The sequence below is a fragment of the Blastomyces dermatitidis genome, assembly GCF_000003525.1.
Source record: "Blastomyces dermatitidis ER-3 genomic scaffold supercont1.8, whole genome shotgun sequence".
Classification (NCBI taxonomy): Eukaryota; Fungi; Ascomycota; class Eurotiomycetes; order Onygenales; family Ajellomycetaceae; genus Blastomyces; species Blastomyces dermatitidis.
The window spans coordinates 1,647,972-1,668,806 of NW_025544781.1; positions in this window are offsets into that span (position 1 = coordinate 1,647,972).

Genomic DNA, 20,835 nt, shown 5'->3' on the forward strand with positions numbered 1-20,835 from the left:
ACTGAGAAGAATACTGGGACTGATTTTGACCTTCAGTCTCAGTCTCATTCTGATTTTGAAAGAATGATCATCTTTCACAGTTTATTCTGGAAAATTACTCTCATTTCACTGTTCTTGAATTAAATCTGGTCATTTTTCATGCCATTTCTCTCAGAAATGGTCCATTTTCAGATTTTTTTGAGGCTTGGTCCTGGTGGGACTTACGCCAAGAAATGTATGAGACCAGATCAAATGGGACCAAATGTGAAATTCATGGTCCCGGCGGCCAGTCTAATTCTGACTACAATGTCTGAATTCAGTGCTGAATTCCTTATTCAGAATGAGAATCTCTGGAAGTCAGCAGTAGAATCTTTGTTAAACACAACAATTCTATCTGAAAGAGATGAAAAGTGAGGCAAATTCATTCTTCATGATATTCCAGTTGAAATTTTTGACTGTGAAGAAGGAATGCTACTTCTCAAAAATGAATTGAAAGAATACAACTCTATTCAACTGAGAAAGGAGCCTGTATGACTAAATTCAATTGAGTTCAGACAAAGCAGGAGAAATGCCTCTGTTCTAGTATATACAAAAACACTTGAACAGTCAAAGATCTCTGAAGTAAGAGTAGCAGGTTTGAAAATGAGAGTTCATGAATACAAAGACTCAAGGATGAACCTCAAAGCTCAAACACAGTGTTCAAACTGTCAAAGATATGAACACTTTGCAATCTCATGTTTTAGAGACTCAAAATGTGCATTCTGTGCTAGAGATTACAAAACTAGTGAGCATAAATATGAAACATGCTCAAAAAGAGGTGAAATTTGTCAACATACTCTGCTTAAGTGCTCTAATTGCAAAGAAAAACATGCATCTAGCTCAAAAGAATGTATGTTTGCTTCTAGAACTCAAAAGAACTGGAGAAAAGATGAAGCTCAAAGTCAATCTAGAACTGAAGAGAAGAGTCAAGCCAGTAAACTCACAACTGCAAGCTTAAAAAGAAGAAACTCTCAACTATCTAAGTCTTCAAACTCCAACTCTCCAGCTAAATGTAAACAGAACTTGAATTCTCAAACTCCTGTTAAGATTAGAGAATTGAGAAATGACTCTGGTGATAAACTAGATATAATGTAAGCAGTTGAGATTCCTACTTTTCAGAACAGTTATAATCTACTATCTGATGATAGTGATTAGATTCTACTCTACTCTCTTTTAGTATGAATATACAATAAAAACAACAAAAAAAGTTTAAAAACTCTTCAAAAATCACATTTATTCAAAATAATGTGAATAGAAACTCAAATTGTATTTATTCTTGTCTTCAAATTGCATTTGAATAAAAAGTTGATTTTATACTGCTTCAGGAGCCGAATTTTGATGCTGAGCAAAAATATGTTATTTCTCATTCAAGCTACTACTGCTTTTTACCTCAAAAGTCTGAGATAAAGTCAAGAGTAGTGATCTATGGAAGAAAGAGATCAAGATATCAATTTAATCTAAGATTTGATATCATGTCTGACCCTGATATTCTGGTGGGTGATATTATAGATAAAGAAAATGAGTTTGATACTATACAGCTCATAAATATCTATAATGAAAAGTCATTGAAGGAAAATAACAATATCTGGACAATTGATAGAGGATTTCTGAACATAACTTCATCAAGAAACTCTATAATTGCAGGAGATTTCAATACACATCATTTCTGATGAAATTCAGAATGCAAGAGAGCAGTGAGAGCTGATAATCTGATTGAATGAACCTTTGAGCATTCAATAGATTTGGTTAATAAGTCTGATCAACAAACATTCTTTAGAAAAGACATGAAACAGAAGTCTATTATAGATCTAACCTTCATATCATAAAATCTAATGAAAAGAAGACTTGTAAACTGGTTTATTGATTCAAATGAGACATCAGAATCAGATCATGAGATTATTCAATTTGATATTGAACTGAGTGAAAAACAAATGAGTGAAAATCCTCTTCTCTCTAATCAGTATAACTTTGAAAAAGCTGATTGAAAAGCAGGTGAAGAAAGCATAAAACTGCTAAAATCTGAAAGACAGAATGAGCTATATTGAAATTCTGGTCAAGATATCTCAAATGAAATGCTTGAGAATAGAGTGAAGCTTATTACATCTATTATTCTAACAAGTGTTAGAGATAATATTTCAAAAAGAAAATCTTCTGAGTATTCAAAACCTTGATGAAATGAGAATATCTCATCTAAAAGGAAAGAATTAGCTACTGCTAGAAGAGATTGAAAAAATGATGTAATATCTGATGAAGAGTTCAAAGCTGTCAGAAATGAATATTTTTCAGATATCAAAAGAGCTAAAACAGACTGCTGGAATAAATTTCTTGAAGAAGCACAAGGGAAGGAAATTTTTAAAGCTTTTAACTATACTAAAATAAGAAGTGTAGCAAAACTTCCAGCCTTAGAATATGAGTTTCAGAATGAATCATATACAGCAAACTCTTTTGAGAAAAAATGTCAAGCTTTCATGAGATTCTCTTTCAGAACTCATCAGACTCAGATTCAGATTCAGAGGAAGAGAATATATCACTTCTCAACTACATTGATGAAAATGACTGGGAATGGCCTGATCTTACACAAGATGAATTAGAGTCAGCTATCTTCTCAAGTTCTGTTAAAACTGCTGCAGGTTCTGATTCAATTAATCACTTGATTATTCAAAATACATATTCCTACTTAAAGAATGAATATTTTGAGCTCTTTTTCAATCTCTTGAAAAATGAATATCATTCTGAATGCTGGAGAGAAGCCACTGGAGTGATTCTTGCAAAACCTAATAGAAAAACTTCAATTCCTAAGTCATATAGAGTAATATCTCTATTGAACTGTTTAGAAAAGGTTTTAGAAAAGATAATAGCTACTCAACTATCTTTCATAAGCTCTATAGATGATTCTCTTTTATTCAGTGAACAAATGAAAGGTAGAAAACAGTGTTCTGCAATTGACACTGTTCTCTCAGTTGTTCATGATATTCAAATAGCAAAGCATGAGGGTCTGGTCTCAACTGCAGTTTTTATTGATATAAAGAGAGCATTTGATCATGTTTCAAAGTCAAAGTTAATTCAGACATTGAAGATATTAAAACTGCCACTTTCTCTAATAAAATGGGTTAACTGTTTTATATCTAAAAGAATTATACAACTCTTCTTTGATGGAATGAAACAAGACAAGACTGAGATAAAAATAGAAGTACCACAGAGATCTTCAATCTCACTCATTTTATTTGCAATATACACTGCATATCTATTCAAAAATAGAAATATGAGAATAGTGTGATCTCTGAGTTATGTGAATGATATTGGTCTAGTCTACAGCTCAAAAACTATCAAAGAGAATTTGAAAATAATTGAAGAAGCTGCAAAGGAAATCTTTGTTAGAGCAGATATCAATCAAATTCAATTTGATATGAATAAAACTGAGTTAATTCATTTCTTTTCTAGACTCAATGAGAAAGAACTATCTCTAACTCTTTTAAATAGAGAGATTAAACCCAGTGTAAATGTCAAATGATTAGAAGTATGGTTAAACTCCAAGTTGAATTTTAAATATCACATTCAACAAAGAACTGTCAAGACAGAAAGACTATTGAACAACATAATCAGACTATCAAATACAGAGAGAGGTCTATCCTTCCAGGCTATGAGACAGTTATATATAGCCTGTATTACATCAGTAGCTGATTATGGAGTTCAAGTTTGATGAAATAATCAAGGGAATTTCACTGAACTCTTTCAAAGTCTGCAAAACAGAGCCTTGAGAAGAATTCTGAGAGCATTCAAATCATCTCCTATTAAAGCAATGAAAATTGAAGCTTCAATTCCTCCTTCTGCTATTAGATTTGAAAAGGCCTGTATGAACTATACTCTGAGAGTTGTAAAGATAAGCTCAAATCATATAATCAGAGAAAGAGTCTCTTCTTCATTTCCATCAATTAACTCTGGAAATGAACTGAATTGAAATAGATTTCTTGATTGAAATGAAAATAATTCTTCAAAGAAAATGCCTTCTCAACTGTACAGACTATGCTCTCTGATTAAAAATCAATTTTCTTCTTTAAATGTTGAAAAAGTTGATCATGAGAAGTTATCTCCCTGAAGAGAAAAGCTTGAATCTCTTATAGACTTACAAATAAGTGAACTATTAAAAGAGAAAGAATATGAACAGCATTTGAAGAGAATTTCTACAATCAATATAAAAGACTCTATTCTGGTTTATTCAGATGACTTAAAAAATGAGAACTTGAATAGATTAGGCACAGGCATTGCTTATACTGAAGATAATATTAATTTTATCTCAGATTTCTGGAATCTAGGCTCTGAATGTGAAGTCTTTGATGCTGAACTATTTGCAATAGTGAAAGCTTTCAAACTCATTGAAATAAAATCTCATAAAAGAGGAAATTGTTTGAAAGAGGCATGGATATTCTCTGATAGTCAAGCTGCTTTAAAAAGACTTAGAAATAGTCAGATTCATAATGATCAAATGAATCTTGAACTGATCTTAAACTCTGTTTTGAAAATTCAAAAGAGAAGAACATCAAAGCTGATAATTCATCTGCACTGGGTTCCTGCTCACATGAATATTCATGATAATGAATTGGCTGATTCAGCTGCAAAAAAGGGTGCAGAATTAAGCAGATCTATTCAAAAAATTGTGTCCTGATCTTTTATAAAGAGAAAAATAAAAGAATCTTGTTTAGACAAGTGAAATGAAAGCTGGCAGAAACAAAAGAAGAGTATACATTATTCAAGATTTGAAACAAAACCCAAGTGAAAATCTTGTTCAATTAAATGTAAAAAGAAAATATTCTCATCTATAATACAGCTGAAACTAGGACATGACTATTTCAAATCTTATATACAAAGATTTGATGATAGATTTGACTCAATAGAATGCTCATTCTGCAATACAAATGAGAATTCTGAGTATATTGTAATGCACTGTGCATTATACAATAGTCTCAGAGCCAGATTGAAAGAGAAGTATAATCTAAATCAATTAAATATGAGATTCTTATTCTCAACTGAGACAGGAATTAAATACTTAATAGACTTTCTATCAGAAACTCAAGCAGCTATAAGAAAATGACTAAATTCAGAATTATCTGAGTATGAAGAGGAGGAAATTAATCAGATATAGTCTGTTAAAACAGCTATACACTCTCTTTTAATAATTTGTTTTGTTATAGTCTCTCTTTACTTTATCTTTTTCTTTATCTTTTTCTTTCAATTTCTTTCTATCTATTTATTTAATGTGTCTATCTTTGAGACTGTGTTCTTTTTCTCTTTTCTTTTGTCATGATATTGTCAAATGGTTTCAAAGTATCAAAAGATGTTAAAACACTGCAATTTGTAAACAGTTTTTGTATTCTGGGCTGGAATTTTCTGATTTTGCATATCTGAAATTGATGAATGTATAATAGTTAACTTTACAGACATAGAAAAAACCCTGAGAACTAAAGTTCTCAGGTAGATGTCATAGTCTCTGACTGCATACATCTATAATTGAAGAATAATAATAATAATAATAATAATAAGTAACTAATAATAGAATCTAAACAGTGCTGTGATAGCTTCAGTGCAGAGAAAGTAAAGAAGAATTCTAAGTATTCTGATTCTTCACTCACTGTGAAGAAATATTAAAAAAGAATTGATAAAGATCTCTATTTCAACTGCAGAGCTAGTAATCACTATATCAGTGATTATAAGAAGCTGAAAAAGAGAAGAAACTGAGAAGATATCTTCTTAAAGTTAACTTCTCTTCTGACAAACATATTCATGAAAGATAAAGAAGAGAAAGAAAAGAATTGATAATTCTTATATCTCTGAGTTTATATTACAATCACAATGCATACTCTGAATGAGAAGATACTAGTGAGATGTCTACTTGACTTCAGAGTAGATATTAACTTCATATTCTATTTCTTTTCTTTAATGAAGAATTGAAAGAAGATAGATCTGTCAGATCATATGAAATTTATCAATAAAATAAAATATCACTGTTTTCATATAATTTAAGTGAAGTGTGTAATCACAGACTTAGAAGAAATCTTTAAGAAGAGCAGTCTGCTTCTTCACATAGTTAATATTATAGATGAGAATATCATTCTAGATCTTCTATAATTGAGAGAAAACAATTCTCTCATTGACTGAGTTACTCAGATATGACAGTACTGTCTTACTAATGAAGAGACAGTGATAGAGAAATCTGAAGAGTTTTATTGAAAGAATCTTGAGAAAAAGATAGAGTTAATATACTATATAGCAGATGATTGAGACTTGAGAATAGATAAAGAAGTTATCACTCTCACTGTAAGATTAGCAGCAGTATCTGTCATTGAAGACAGATATATATAATGTCTCTTTACAGATTATAAGAATGTCTTTTTAAAAAGAGAAGTAGTGAAGTTTTCTAATATTAAGATATAATATAAGTGTCACGCTCCCGGCCGCGCCAAGGCCCCGCTGCGGTTCCACACGGCCCATCGCTTTCATGCGGATGATTCCATCCATCCCGCAGGCCGTTCGAACCGGTTTTCAATCACTCTATGACATTATTTGAATATATCATGGGAAGATCCGATTGATGGATATGAGAACCCCGCTTCTATATGAGGTCAGCAGATTACTCTTTCTTGATAATGAGGCACTGCTGAGGTATCACTCTGATTATTCTCACTCATGAAATGAGAGAAGAATATTCACTCATTGTCTATATAGAATAGCTAGATGCTGACTCCTCATCAAAGAAGTCAGCAATTCATTTTACTTCTACTGAAATATACACAAGAGTTACTACATGTCTCATACAATCTTCTTAGTATACTAAGTATTATATCTGTGATATTCTTACAATAACCCTGTAGCCTACAAGCTCACTATTTAAGCAAGATAGTCAAGCTCACTTATACAGCTTCTTAAACAACTATCTCTATATATCATCACTGACTAGTCACTGCTTTGATACTGTCATGTTACAATTCAAATCACTTGACCTGATTATAAGTTTAAATCAGTTGAGCTTTAACAGACTGATATAATCTCACACACTCATACTGAGACTGATCTGATCTCACTCTCTGAAGAAAACACTACATTATTTCCTAGAGTGTATACATCTCTACTCTGACAGAAATTCAAGATTTCTGAACTCACTGCATATTTTGATATGAGCTCTTCAATCACTCTGCTACTGCTGTGGCCTCTACACACCTACATCTATTATGAAGATAGAGAAATTAAGGTCAGAAATTCTTCAAGATATAAGAGAAACATGTTGTCTGAATTTCACAGCTTTACTCATACTCTTGAACAGAAATTTCACCTTAACTCAAGTCAGTATAATACTCACAAGATATAAGTAATATATATCATCAATCTTCTTGAAGACATCTCTGCAACTACTTGAGTCATCAAGAAGAGAAAGCTTGAGCATATCAATACTGTTATAACTTGAAAAGAATTCAAGAACTTTCTATTAAATGAAATTGAAGATCATCACAACTGCAGCTTCATAGCAGCACAGTGATTCAACTCATTATATTAATGAGATGATGAAAATTCTTCTGATTTCAATATAAGATTTAAAGAATATTGAGAGGAATTGATCAATGATTTGAATTAATTAAAAACACAGCTTTATCTTATGAAGCTGACTTATAAGGTGTGAACAATGATATTATAATATCAGAGTTCATTAATTAATCACACTGAGCTTGTCACTCTGGCTTCTTAAATCTATTTAAATAATCAATTCTTCAAGAAAAAGATTAATAAGATCTCTTTTAAGTAATTAATAATAGAATCTAAACAGTACTGTAACAGCTTCAGTGTAGAGAAAGTAAAGAAGAATTTCAAGTGTTCTGATTCTTCACTTACTGTGAAGAAATATTAAAAAAGATTTGACAAAGATCTCTGTTTTAACTGCAGAGCTAGTAAACACTATATCAGTAATTATAAGTAGACTGGCCGCCGGGACCATGAATTTCATGTTTGATTCCATTTGGTCTGATCTCATACATTTCTTGGCGTGAATCCTGCTGGGACTAATCATTAAATAAACATGCAAAGTGACTATATATCAGATCTCAAAATGAAACCATGACTTGAAAAAAATGAGAAAGTGATTCCATTTGGTCTTATTTAGTCTCATTCTTGGCATAAAGTTACTATTTTAGACATTTTAAGGTTTTTTTTAGACTATTTTTAATTTTTTAAAAAGTAACGCTTTTTGGTAACGCTCAAATGAGATTTAAAGTCATTTAAAGCAATAAAAATAATTTAAATTGAGAAGTGGAAATCATGATCCCATTTGGAAAATGTGACAAGAGTAGACAGTAAGTCCCACTGAGACTAGACTGGCCGCCGGGACCATGAATTTCACATTTGATCCCATTTGGTCTGGTCCCATACATTTCTTGGCGTGAATCCCGCTGGGACTGGCTATCAAAAAAACATGCAAAGTGACTATATATCAGATTTTAAAATGAGACCATGACTTGAAAAAAATGAGAAAGTGATCCCATTTGGTCCCATTTAGTCCCATTCTTGGCATAAAGTTACTATTTTTAGACATTTTAAGGTTTTTTTTAGACTATTTTTAATTTTTTAAAAAGTAACACTTTTTGATAACACTCAAATGAGATTTAAAGTCATTTAAAGTAATAAAAATAATTTAAATTGAGAAGTGGAAATCATGGTCTCATTTGGAAAATGTGACAAGAGTAGACAGTAAGTCCCACTGGGACAGTATGGAACTACTATCTAATGTTAAAACCGTGTAATGGGATCAGTCGAATTGGTAATGAAACTATCAAAAAATCTGGTCCTGGTCCCAGACACGGTCACACGGTCAGTCTAACTGGGACAGTATGAGACTACTATCTAATGTTAGAACCGTGTAATGGGATCTGTCGAATTGGCAATGGGACTATCAAAAATTCTGGTCCTGGTCCCAGACACGGTCACACGGTCAGTCTAATTGTAAGAAGCTGAAGAAGAAAAGAAACTGAGAAGACATCTTCTCAAAGTTAACTTCTCTTCTGATAAATGTATTCATAGAAGATAATGAAGAGAAAGAAATGAAGAATTGATAATTCTTATATCTCTGAGTTCATGTTACAATCACAATGCATACTTCAAATGAGAAGATATCAGTGAGATGTCTACTTAACTCTGAGATAAATATCAACTTCATATTCTATTTCTTTTCTTTAATGAAGAGTTGAAAGAAGATAGATCTGTCAGATCATGTGAAATTTACTGATAAAATGAAATGTCATCATTTTGATATAATTCAAGTGAAGTGTGTAATCACAGACTTAGAAGAAATCTTCAAGAAGAGCAGTCTGCTTCTTCATACAGTCAATATCATAGATGAGAATGTCATTCTAGATCTTCTGTAATTGAGAGAAAACAATTCTCTCATTGACTGAGGTACTCAGACATGATGATATCATCTCACTGATGAAGAGACAGTAATAGAGAAATCTGAAGAGTTTCATCAGAAGAATCTTGAGAAAAAGATTGAGTTGATATACTGCATAGCAGGTGATTAAGACTTGAAAATAAATGAAGAAGTCATCACTCTCACTGCAAGATTAGCAGCAGTATCTGTCATTGAAGATGAATATACATAATATCTCTTTACAGATTTTAAGAATGTCTTTTCAGAAAGAGAAGCAGCAAAGTTTCCTGACATCAAGATATAATATAAGATTTGTCTTGAAAATGATGCAACAGTGCTATACAGATCTCTTTATAACTTGTCTGTAAAGAAGTTGAATATTCTGTGCAAATATCTTGAAGAAGCATAATTAAAGAACTGAATATATTCATCAAAGAGTTCAGCAGAGATGTCTATACTCTTTATACTTAAGAAGAATGATAGACTACATCTATACATAGACTACAGAGATCTCAATAAAATGACAGTTAAGAATTACTATTTATTACTATTAATTAACAAGATAATCAATTAATTATCTGAAGCAAAGATGTTCTTGAAGATTAATATACAGAATATCTATCATAGAATCAGAGTTAATAAAGACAATATTTGAAAAACAGCTTTTCATATCAAGTACAGTAATTTTGAATATCTTGTTTTATCTTTTGATCTTTGTAACACTTCAGCCATCTTTCAGGTCTATATAAATGAGACACTGCAGGGCCTTGTCAATATCTTCTGTATAATATACTTAGATGACATTCTAATCTTCTCAAAAATGAAGAAAGAACATGATACTCATGTTCAAGAAGTATTGAGTCACTTGAGATAGTATCAACTCTATACAAACACTGAAAAATGCTTGTTCTACATGTAGAAGATTGATTTCTTAGATTATATTATTGAGATGAATAGCATTTCAATAAACAGAAGCCAGGTCTTCATCATTGAGAACTGATCAGCACTGTGAATATATCATAAGATGCAGATATTTCTAGAATTTGTGAATTTCTACAGATGATTTATCTATACATATTCATGAATTACTGTCTCTCTTACAGATCTGTTAAAGAAAAGTGTGAAAGACAGAAAAATAAGACTGTTTATTCTCACTCAAGACACTGCACAGGCATTTGCAGAATTGAAACAAGCTTTCACAGATGTCACAATGCTGAATCACTTTAATTCTGACTTACTCAGTCAGTGTGAGACTGATGTATCTGAGAACGAGATCTGTGAAATCTTTTCACAGTTGACACTGAAGATCTTTCAATGTTGAAAGAATTAGAGAATAATCATCTCTGAGAAAACAGATAATGAATTGTCTGTGAGAGAAGACTTTTTCACAGAGTCTATAAGACACTGTGAATAAAGACTAGTAATCTTCTTCTTCAAGAAATTATCACTTATACAGAGAAGATATGATACTTATGATTAGAAGATGTTAGCAATTATTAAATTCTTTAAGATCTAGCAACATTATCTTCAGAGTAGTAAGTACTCAGTGCAAGTTCTCACTGATCATGCAAATCTGCATTACTTCTTGACAACAAAGAGCTTGATAGAATATCAAGTCAGATGAGTGAAGCTGCTTTCAGAGTATAATTTCTATATCTGATATTATTCAGATCAGCTTAACTCTGCTAACACACTGTCTAGATAACCTGATTATAATATTGTTGATACAGAGAAGAATTCTATAAAAGAATCTCTGTCATCACTGCAGAAGAAGCTGGCTGCAGAGAATTGAGATTCTCTAAAGCTTAGAAACAGCATCAGAGAGACAGCTGTGTGACTCAGTATAGAAGATGAAAGAGAACCTGAATCTCTGCAGAGAACTGACACTGAAGATCATGAGCTTCTCATATTATATCTTACAATCATTGAATTAATAAAGAATGAAATAATCTATAATCTTTCAATCTGACTACTTTTGAAATTTATTGATAAGTTACAGAAGGAGAATATCTCTACTACAGCTCAAATTCAGAAGTTGAAGAAGAAAGAATCTGATTTAAACTTAAAAGAGACAGACTCTGAGCAGAACAGTGCTACTAAGAAATCAAGTCACTGATAACTAGAAGAATGTGAACTTCTACTACTGAATGATTCAGTCTTTGTCTCTTATAGCAGAGCAGTGTGTCAGAAGTTATTGAGAATTCATTATAATAATCTTCATGCAGAGTACTTCAGATTAGAGAAGACTGAGAAGCTTCTAAAATGTAAATATATTTGAAACAAGCTTCAGACAGATATCAAAGAGTATATTGAAACTTATAATATCTATTAAAGAATAAAGATTCTGCAGTATAAGTAATACAGTGAGTTGATATCACTGCCTGTTTCAAAGAGCTTATAATAAAATCTATCAATGAATTTCATAGTTAATCTGCTGAAGTCAACAAGAGTCAAAGAATATGACTTAATTTTAGTCATTGTTAACTGCTTTACAAAGATGATCAGATATATCTCTATTTATAAAAAGATTAAAGTCTCTGAATTGACTGATCTGTTTTTAGATATCATCATTCATGATTACAGTGCTCTGAAATCATTGATAATAGATTGAGAATCTCTCTTCATCAGCAAATACTGATCAGCTTTTTACTATCATCTTATAATAAGACATCTTCTCAGTACTGTATTTCATCTGCAGACTGATGATCAGACTGAATGTCAGAATCAGACACTAGAACAGCATCTTCAATAGACTGGCCGCCGGGACTATGAATTTCACGTTTGGTCCCATTTGGTCTGGTCCCATACATTTCTTGGCGTGAATCCCGCTGGGACTGGCTATCAAAAAAACAGGTAAAGTGACTATATATCAGATCTTAAAATGAAACCATGACTTGAAAAAAATGAGAAAGTGGTCCCATTTGGTCCCATTTAGTCCCATTCTTGGCATAAAGTTACTATTTTTAGACATTTTAAGGTTTTTTTTAGACTATTTTTAATTTTTTAAAAAGTAACGCTTTTTGGTAACGCTCAAATGAGATTTAAAGTCATTTAAAGCAATAAAAATAATTTAAATTGAGAAGTGGAAATCATGGTTCCATTTGGAAAATGTGACAAGAGTAGACAGTAAGTCCCACTGGGACAGTATGGGACTACTATCTAATGTTAAAACCATGTAATGGAATCAGTCGAATTGGTAATGAGACTATCAAAAAATCTGGTCCTGGTCCCAGACACGGTCACACGGTCAGTCTAATCTTCAAGTATTCTATTCATATTATCAGAATAATTGACTTAAACATCTTCTAATTACTGAATTTGTATATAACAATACAAAGAATACAATCTTAAAGATATCTTCTTTCTATGCTTATTATAAATATAATTCTTCATTACTCAGTGACATCACAGATGACATTTCAAAGAGAGAAATAGACAGTCAGAATATCAGACAGGTACAGAGAATGAAGTATCTCTCAGTATTAGAAGTAAAAGTGAGATTGAAACTTTTAAATAAAATTCATGAGAAGATGATGAAAAGCATTCATCATGCTCAGAAGTAGCAGATGAAATACTATAATTAAAAGCATCTTTCAATGAAGTTCTTGATAGAGAATCAAGTGCTACTTTCAACAAAGAATATCAAGACAATGAGACTGTGTAAGAAGCTCAGTGAGTGATAGCTAGAACCTTTCTCAGTAACAAGAGTAGTGAATAAGCAGATATATAAGTTGAAATTACTTACAGAATTGAAATCAATTCATTCTATTTTTCACATTTTCTATTTGAAGCTCTATAAGTAATATCTCAGAGCAGAGCTGTCTCAGCTGAATGATATCAAGATTGAGAGTGATACTGAATATCTTGTGAAGAAAATATTAAATAAGTGAACATATTATAATAAGCTTTAATATCTTGTTAAATGAGAAGAATATTCATTATCAGAGAATTTATGAGAACTGCTTAAGCATTTGAAAAATACTGAGAAAGAGATTACAAGCTATAAGACAGCTAGTAGAGATCATCTTATTATATATCAGAGATATTAAGTAAGAAATACTGTTTAAAGACTTCTCATTTTTCTCAAAGAATTTTTTAGAGATAATCTTACAGTGATAAGTCAGTATCTTATAAACTCTATAACACTCTTCTTCTATTTTCTCTCAAAGAATTTTTTAGAAGTTTAATAAGACTACACAAGTGTAAAATTCCTGAAGCAGTTAATAAGAAAAGAAAGAAATATTTAAAACTAATAAAAAGATTAATATTAATTAATCTGCAGACTACTGCTAATCTAATGAGACTGCAGCTCACTGAAAAAGTAAAAAGAGAGAATCTCAGAGTCTACTCATTAATAATCACATTCTTATCAAACTCATTCTTTATTATTGAAGTCTCTGATACTGATATCTTTATCTGCTGAGAAGTTAGTACTGCAGCACTGCAGAAGAGCAGAAGAAATATATAAAATATTAACTTATTAACTTATAAAGTATCTCAGTTATCTGCTTTAATTGAAGTAAGATTCTCTTCAATCAGTAATTAGTCTTTACAGTGCTTTTAATAGCAGTGCTGACTAATCTCTTCTTGAGATCAGTTATTCTGAGATGTTTTTTCATCTCAGAGATTCATGCTTTCATCTTCTTTTATAGATGAGTAAGAGAGATCTCTTCAGTTTTAATAGAATCTGTCAATACTTAAAGCTCTGAGACTCTCACTCTGTACTGCTTAAGTATCTAGACTTTTTATCAGAACTGATATAACATCTTTCTGTGAGATAATACTTATAGAGAGACAGAAGTCATTGTTACAGATATAACAGAAATAATAGAAGTGAGAGAAGAAGCAGATGTATAAAATCCTCTTCTTCTTCAGCTGCTTAGCACAGCATAGATAAGTAACAGTACTGATCAGAGACTGTATTGAAGTCTTCTCACAGAGAGAAGGTGAAGAAACTGCAGGATTCTGCAGACTCAACTCAGCAGCATTCTGAGCAGGGCTCAGGCATGCAGGAGGAGAACTACAGATTGAGCTTCTCAGAGTCACTGTTCTCAGAATCAAGCTCTCTCTGAGTTCCTCTTCAAATGACCACACAGGGTCATACACCACTGTATTGGCTGGGGGGAGGGGCAGCGTTGCAACAGTGGTGAGAAGAGCAGGGGATGAACTGGATGCAGACACACTGACCAGCAGAATCACCGCAGCCACAAGAGAAGCAGGAGGAGGTGTGACAATGAGAGCAGTGCTCCCGCGGCTCATTGACATCACTGCCTTCAACCTGGCTTTCTTGACAGTCACAGAGGCCGCAGCTGCATCATGAAGACATTTATTACTCACTAGAAAACATCAGAATAAGTCTCTTATTATCTCTCAAGAATGATGCTCTCATGTACTCACTATTACAGATGAGAGAGGGGGAGAAAAATGTATCACAGAGAAGAGAGAATCTTTTCAGAAAAATCCTGTCACTACTATTAGCTTTGTCTCTAAAACACATCACTTTTACAGAGAATTTCATATATAGAATGAAATATATTGAGAGATCTGTAAGTCACTTATTAACTACATTTTCCACATTTCAAATCAATATATAAGAAACTCACTTATCATACATTTGATTTGAATAAAGATGAGAGAAGAAAGATCTACACAGTCAGCAGAAAAACTCATCTATTTCTTTATATTATACACAGTATATACACTGTTAATCAGTTGATAACTGTTACTATATAACAAAGATAATTTCTAATCTGATAATCTTAAGAGTATAGAAACTATATTCTTAAAGAAGAGAGTATTATCATGCTCTCAGCCATGTCAAGATCTCACTGCAGTTTCACATAGCTTATTACTTTTATACAGATGATTTCATTCATTCTGCAGGCTATTTAAACTGGTTTTCAATCACTCTATGACATCATTCAGATATATCATGAGAAGATTCAATTAATGAATATAAGAATCTCACTTCTATACAAGGTCAGCAGATTACTCTTTCTTGATAATAAGACACTGCTGAGATATCACTCTAATTATTCTTACTTATGAAATGAGAGAAGAGTATTCACTTATTATCTATATAGAATAGCTAGATGCTGACTCCTCATTAAAGAAGTCAGTGATTTGTTTTACTTCAACTGAAATATACACAAGAGTTACTGCATATCTCATATAATTTTCTTAGTATACTAAGTATCATATCTGTGATATTCTTGCAATAACTCTGTAGCCTACAAGCTTGCTATTCAAGCAAGATAGTCAAGCTCACTTATACAGCTTCTCAAACAACTACCTCTACATGTCACCGCTAACTAGCTACTGCTTCGGTGCTGCCACGTTATAATAAGATTCATCTTAAAGACAGTGTAATAATACTATACAGATCTTTTTATAACTTATCTGTAAATAAATTGAATGTTCTGCACAAATATCTTGAAGAAGTGTAATAAAAGAACTGAATATATTTATTAAAAAGTTTAGTAGAGATATCTATACTCTTTATACTTAAGAAGAATAATAGACTATATCTATGTGTAGACTATAGAGATCTTAATAAGATGACAGTTAAGAATCACTATTCATTATAATTAATTAACAAGATGATCAATTAATTATCTGAAGCAAAGATATTCTCAAAGATTGATATACAGAATATCTATCATAGAATCAGAGTTAATAAAGATGATATTTAAAAAACAGCTTTTTATACTAAGTACAGTAATTTTAAATATCTTGTTTTATCTTTTAATCTTTACAATACTTCAGTCATCTTTCAGATCTATATAAATAAGACATTGTAAGGTCTTATTAATATCTTCTATATAGTATATCTGAATAACATTCTAATCTTCTTAAAATCAGAGAAAGAATATAATACTCATGTTTAAGAAGTATTGAGTTACTTAAGACAGTATTAACTCTATATAAACACTGAAAAATACTTATTCTACATACAGAAGATTGATTTCTTAGATTATATTATTAAGATAAATAGCATTTCAATGAATAGAAGCTGAGTTTTCATTATTGAGAACTGATCAGTATTATAAATGTACTGTGAGATACAGATGTTTCTAGAATTTGTAAATTTCTATAGATAATTCATCTATATATATTCATAGATTACTGTTTCTCTTACAGATCTGTTAAAGAGAAGTGTGAAAGACAGAAAAATAAAACTGTTTATTCTCACTTAAGATATTATACAGTTGTTTACAGAATTGAAACAAGCTTTCACAGATATTATAATACTGAATCACTTTAATCTCAACTTACTTAATCAGTGTAAGACTGATATATTCAGAAATGAGATCTGTGAAATCTTTTCACAGTTGATACTGAAGATCTTTTAATATTGAAAAAATTAGAGAATAATCACTTCTGAAAAAACAGATAATGAATTATCTGTGAAAGAAGACTTTTTCATAGAGTTTATAAGACACTATAAATAAAGATCAGTGACTTTCTTCTTTAAGAAGTTATCACTTATACAGAGAAGATATGATACTTATAATTAGAAGATATTAGTAATTATTAAATTCTTTAAGATCTGATAATATTATCTTCAGAGTAGTAAGTACTCAGTACAAGTTCTTACTAATTATATAAATCTGTGTTACTTCTTAATAATAAAGAGTTTGACAGAATATCAAGTCAGATAAGTAAAGCTACTTTCAGAGTATAATTTCTATATTTAATATTATTTAAATTAACTTAATCTCACTAATATATCATCTAAACAGTCTGATTATAATATTATTAATTTAGAGAAGAATTTTATAAAAGAATCTCTGTCATCACTGCAGAAGAAGCTGACTGCAGAGAGTTAAGATTCTCTGAAGCTCAGAAACAGTATTAGAAAGACAGCTATATAACTCAGTATAAAAGATGAAAGAAAACTCAGATCTCTGCAGAGAACTGATACTGAAAATTATAAGCTTCTTATATTATATCTTAGAATTATTGAATTAGTAAAGAATGAAACAGTCTATAATCTTTTAATCTAACTACTTTTGAAATTCATTAATAAATTATAGAAGAGAAACATCTCTACTACAGCTTAAATTCAGAAATTAAAGAAGAAAGAATCTGATTTAAACTTGAAAGAGACAGACTCTGAGTGAGATAGTACTGTTATAAAATCAAGTCACTGATAACTAGAAGAATATAAACTTCTACTGTTAAATGATTCAGTCTTTATCTCTTATAGTAGAGCAGTGTATTAGAAGTTATTAAGAATTCATTATAATAATTCTTATATAAGATACTTCAGATTAGAGAAGACTGAGAAGCTTCTAAAATATAAATATATTTAAAATAAGCTTCAGATAGATGTTAAAGAGTATATTAAAACTTATAATATTTATTAAAGAATAAAGATTCTGCAGTATAAGTAATACAGTGAGTTAATATTACTATCTATTTTAAAGAGCTTATAATAGAATCTATTAATAAATTTCATAGTTAATCTGCTAAAGTTAACAAGAGTCAAAGAATATAACTTAATTTTAGTTATTATTAACTACTTTATAAAGATAACTAGATATATTTCTACTTATAAAAAGATTAAAATCTCTGAATTAACTGATCTGTTTTTAGATATCATCATTTATAATCATGATACTCTGAAATTATTGATAATAGATTGAGAATTTCTCTTTATCAGTAAATACTGATCAGCTTTTTATTATTATCTTATAATAAGATATCTTCTCAGTACTGTATTTTATCTGCAGATAGATAATCAGACTGAATATTAAAATCAGATACTAGAATAGTATCTTTAAGTATTCTATTTATATTATCAGAATAATTGACTTAAATATCTTCTAATCACTGAATTTATATATAATAATATAAAGAATGTAATCTTAAAGATATCTTCTTTCTATACTTATTATAAATATAATTCTTTATTACTTAGTAATATTATGAATAATATTTTAAAGAGAGAGATAGACAGTCAGAATATTAAATAGATATAGAAAATAAAGTATTTCTCAGTATTAGAAGTAAAAGTGAGATTGAAACTTTTGAATAAAATTTATAAGAAGACAGTGAAAAGCATTCACTGTGTTTAGAAGTAATAGATAAAATACTATAATTGAAAATATCTTTCAATGAAGTTTTTAATAGAGAATTAAGTACTACTTTTAATAAAGAATATTAAGATAATAAGACTGTATAAAAAGCTCAGTAAATAATAACTAGAATCTTTCTCAGTAATAAGAGTAATAAGTAAGCAGATATATAAGTTAAAATTATTCACAGAATTGAAATTAATTCATTCTATTTTTTATATTTTCTATTTAAAACTCTATAAGTAATACTTCAGAGTGAAGTCATCTCAGCTGAATCATATTAAGATAGAGAGTAATACTGAATATCTTATAAAGAAAATATTAAATAAGTGAATATATTACAGTAAGCTTTAATATCTTATGAAATAAGAAGATTATTTATTATCAGAGAATTTATAAGAACTATTTAAGTATTTAAAAAATACTGAGAAAGAGATTATAAGCTATGAGATAACTAGTAGAGATTACTCTGTTATATATCAGAGATATTGAGTAAGAAATATCATTTAAAACTTCTCATTTTTCTCAAAGAGTTTTTTAGAGATAATTTTATAATAATGAGCTGATATTTTATAGACTCTGTAGCACTCTTCTTCTATTTTCTCTTAAAGAATTTTTTAGAAGTTTAATAAGACTATACAAGTATAAAATTTCTGAAGCAGTTAATAAGAAAAGAAAGAGATATTTAAAACTAATAAGAATTAATATTATTAATCTATAGACTGCTGCTATTCTAATAGAGCTATAGCCTGCTGAAAAAGTAAAAAAAGAGAATTTCAGAGTCTACTCATTAATAATTATATTCTTATTAAACTCATTCTTCACTGTTAAAGTCTTTAATACTGATATCTTTATCTACTGAGAAGTTAGTACTGCAGTGCTATAGAAGAGTAGAAGAAATATATAAAATATTAATTTATTAACTTATAAAATATCTCAGTCATTTATTTTAATTGAAGTGAGATTCTCTTTAATTAGTAATTAATCTTTATAGTACTTTTAATAACAGTACTGACTAATCTCTTCTTAAGATTAGTTATTCTGAGATATTTTTTTATCTCAGAGATTCATACTTTTATCTTCTTTTACAGATAAGTAAGAGAGATATTTTCAGTCTTAATAGAATCTGTTAACACTTGAAGCTCTGAGACTCTTACTCTGTACTACTTAAGTATCTAGACTTCTTATCAGAGCTGATATAATGTCTTTCTATGAGATAATACTTACAGAGAGACAGAAGTCATTGATATAGATATAATAGAAATAATAAGAGTGAGAGAAGAGATAGATATATAAAATCTCTCTCTTCTTCAACTATTTAATACAGTATAGATAAGTAGCAGTGCTAGTCAGAGACTGTATCAGAGTCTTCTTACAGAGAGAAGATAAAAAAACTATAAAACTCTGTAGACTTAACTCAGTAGTATTCTAAGCAGAACTCAGATATACTATAAAAGAGAAACTATAGATTGAGCTTCTCAGAGTCACTGTCTCTGAAATTAAGCTCTTTTCAGATTTCTCTCTGAATGATCACACAGAGTCATATATCACTGTATTAACTGAAGAGAAGAACAGTATCACAACAGCAGTGAGAAGAGCAGAGAATGAATTAGACACAGATACATCAGTCAGCAGAAGAGATAACATCTCACTGCAAGGCATAGTAATTATCACCACAGCTGCAAGAGAAGCAGAAGAAGATGTGATAATGAGAGCAGTGCTTCCGCAGCTCATTAACACTGTCATCTTCAACCTGACTTTCTTGACAGTCACAGAGACTGCAGCTGCATCATAAAGACATTTATTACTTACTAGAAAATATCAGAATAAGTTCTTTATTATTCTTCAAGAATGATACTCTCATACACTCACTGTTATAATTGAAGAGAGAGAAAGAAAAATGTTTCATAGAGAGAGAAAGAATCTTTTCAAAAAATTCTATCACTACTGTTAACTTTGTCTCTAAAACACATCACTTTTGCAGAGAATTTCATATATAGAATGAAATATGTTAAGAGATCTACAAAGTCACTTATTAACTATATTTTTCACATTTTAAATTAATATATAAGAAACTCACTTATTATATATTTAATTTGAATAAAGATAAGAAAAGAAAGATCTATACAGTTAATAGAAAAACTCATCTATTTCTTTATACTATACACAGTATATATACTGTCAATCAGTTAGTAATTATTACTATATAATAAAGATAACTTCTAATCTGATAATCTTAAAAGTATAGAGACTATACTTTTAAAGAGAAGAGTATTATCATACTCTTAACTATATCAAGACTCTGCTACAGTTTCACACAGCTTATTACTT